This window comes from Notamacropus eugenii, chromosome 6, assembly GCF_028372415.1.
Source record: "Notamacropus eugenii isolate mMacEug1 chromosome 6, mMacEug1.pri_v2, whole genome shotgun sequence".
Lineage (NCBI taxonomy): Eukaryota > Metazoa > Chordata > Mammalia > Diprotodontia > Macropodidae > Notamacropus > Notamacropus eugenii.
Window position 1 is genome coordinate 81,971,803 of NC_092877.1, and position 3,328 is coordinate 81,975,130.

The 3,328-nt window shown below is 39.8% G+C and overlaps 1 pseudogene; it reads left to right on the top strand.

Annotated features, from left to right (window-relative positions):
• Positions 1–1,892: 1,892 nt before the first annotated feature.
• On the top strand, positions 1,893–2,958 carry LOC140510440 (elongation factor 1-delta-like; annotated as a pseudogene).
• The last annotated feature ends 370 nt before the right edge of the window (positions 2,959–3,328 follow it).

The following is a 3,328-nucleotide window of genomic DNA, read 5'->3' on the forward strand; positions in this document are numbered from 1 at the left end:
GATATCGCAAAGCATTTCAAGCACAAAATTGCATATGAAATATATTAAATGCTAAGCAATGCAAATTGTATAGATTTCTTGTTTCTTGCCCTCTCACAGCTTACTCTTCTAGACAAATTGTAATAATAATGTGGATGCACACATATGTACATTAAATATTTATATATAAATGTAGTTATCAAAATTAGAGAAACATTATATCAAATGAATAGAATATGAGAAGTTTACACTGCAGGAAGGATGTTAACTTGATTTATACATGGCACTTAATAGACCATTTTTATGAAGATACTTGTTAAGGTTTATAAATTAAATGAAGATAATAGCTACTGTGAAATTTGCCTTTTAACTTTCTGCTAAATATAAGGGATGATAATAGCACATTTGTCTCTGTCGTATACTATGAGAAATTCCTCTGCATAATAGGAGTATGTGGGAAATGCCACAGAAGCATATTCAATAAGGAGATTTTTCCGTGTTTCTGTATGTTTATCACACATCTACACAAATAATTAGTTTTTGTTTTTTTCCTTAGATTATGATTACCAAGTACTCAAATGAATATGAATTATTAGTTATCTCATAGATTTCCTCCATGGCCACATCAATTCCTTTTCTGAGCATACTTTTCTTCCTGACTGAAATCCCTAACTGTACTTCTTTAGCATAGGCTATCATTAAAAGTATACTGCCAACTACTTGGCCTCTTTTGAAATCTGCTGTTGTCCTTCTGTCCACGCACACATTTTATAGCTGCCAAGAGGTAGCTTGATGGCACAATTCATAGAATGCTGGACCTGAAGTCCAGAAGGCCTGAGTTCAAATCCCGCACTATACACTTGGCAGCTATGTTATCATGCTCTCAGCATTCGTGCTCTCAACTGTAAAACAGGAATAGCACCTACTTGTGATAATTGCTATGAGGATGAAATATAATGTTTATTAAAGTGCTTAGCTTAATTCCTGGCACATGATAAATGCTTAGGAAAGCTTTGTTTCCTCATTGCTGCTTGGCTCCCTTCCTTCCTGTGTTCTCCAGATGCATGCACAAGCACTGGGAGAGATTGCTTTAAAAGAAATGAATGACTTTATGCTTAAGGTCTAAGAAAGCACTTCACAACTTCATAAAGAAAATGTTTGTTGCTCTTTTAGCTTCAACTAAAATTATCAGCCCAGCTCATTGTCCATCTGCAATGCCTTGCCTGGATAGGGATGTATTAATCGAATAAATTGACCATCCAAGTAATTGCATGCAGACATCTATTATACAGATCCTTCCTTCATAAAACTTTATTCAGAGTGTCATCCTGATGTGGCCCAATAGGGGCTCCTGCTAATTATCCCAGCACTGCACAAACACTGAAAAGTGCTTCTGTGCCAGAAGGGCTTTGAGGTTAGATTTAGTAGGAGACAGAATCTGCCATCTGGGGGACCAACAGATCATCGTCAACAGGCTATAAAGTGATGAGTTCTTTGCATGCAACCAATGGGAAAAAAAGAAGTAAAAAAAGTGAAAGGCTCCTCAGTCCCACACAATACTTTCCATTTCCACACATCCAATTAATGGCAAGCATAACAGAAAAAAAAATTGCATGCTTACCAGAGGCCCATTCTGCTATCTCAAAGGAAGTTCTGTAAAGTATCCAAAGGGAAGAAAGTTCCTAGAGATCATGAGGCCCTTCAGGTGACATCCTGCTTCCGAATCATAGTATATTGGTGCTGCTGATTTTATGAAGCCCTGGAGTATTATAGGCCTCCTTTATGGAATTTACAGTTATTCATAGGAGATACGAGTAGCAACTCATGTACAAAAACTAAATGCATGAAAAATGCTTATGGATGGGCTTTGGGACTCACCTTTCGCTACCGCCCTCACTTCTCAAGGAGTGAAGATGGCCACCAGCTACCTAGTACATGAGAATATCTGGTTTGATAAATTCAAGTAAGATGACGCAGAGAGAAAGTTCTATGAACAGATGAATGGTCCTGTGCCTGACTCTTCTCGACAGGAGAATGGCACCAGTGTGATCCTCCGTGACATTGCCAGAGCCAGGGAGAACATCCAGAAATCGTTGGCCAGAAGCACAAACACCAGCTCTTCCAATAGTCCCAGTGGGAACCATAGTGTGCTGGTCACCAGAATTTCTAATTTAGAGGCAGGGAACCAGAGCCTTTGGAGTGTGATTCAGAACCTACAGCTCACCATCTCCAAGCATAAAATCTGGCTGTGTATCCTGGAGAAACGCTCCCCCTCCTACTGCTCACTGGCTCTTCAGCCTCAGCATGTATTCCCCATGCAGAAAGTGGAGCTACCCACCCACATCACCCACTAAGAAGATAGCCACCCCGGCAGAGGATGATGAAGATGATATTGACTTGTCTGGTAGTGATGACGAGGAAGAATACAGGGAGGCATCTGGCTTTTGGGAGGAACACCTTAGGCAGTATGCAGAGAAGAAGGCCAAGAAGCACAATGCATTGTGCCACCAAGCTACCTCTTGGCAGCTATAAAACTTGTGCGTGGACAGAAGGACAATAACAGGTTTCAAAGGAGGCCAAGTAGTTGGCAGTATAATTTTAATGATAGCCTAAGCTGAAGAAGAAGAGTTAAGGATTTCAGTGAGGAAGAAAAGTCTTCCATCCTCCTAGATGTCAAGTTTTGGGATGATGAGACAGACATGGCAAAGTTGGAGGAGTGGATCTGCTCCATACAGCTGGATGGATTGGTCTGGGAAGGGTTCAAGTTGGTGCCTGTGGGGTATGGCATTCTGAAGCTGCAGATCCAGCATGTGGTAGAGTATGACAAGATGGCACAGACATCCTGGAGGAGGAGATGACCAAGTTCGAAGACTATGTTCAGAGAGTTGACGTCACTGCTTTCCACAAGATCTAAAAGGCCCCTGAATGTGTGTGAATCTGTAAACAAAATAAAGGCTGAGATTTGAGGTGAAAAAAAAATGCTTATGCCCAGAGACTGACACAAGTTGACTTTCTAGTCTTTTGAGTTGAAATAACAGGATAGAAAGATAGACAGACAGATGGACAGACTGACAGATGACAGATAGATAGATAGATAGATGATAGATAGATGGAAAGAAAGAAACAAAAAGATATCTCAGGTAGATGTCAACGAGTTGGACTCCAAAGAAACAGAAAGGGTTACAATTATATTTAGGGAAATGATTCAGTGCTTTCAACAACTGCAAGCCGTATCCTAAGATAAAGAATAACATTTTTCTACTTTACAAATATTTTAGTTTTCATTTTTAATTATACATATGGCAAATACCAATAAAACAGACTTTCCATAAACAAAAGGATAAGAAGA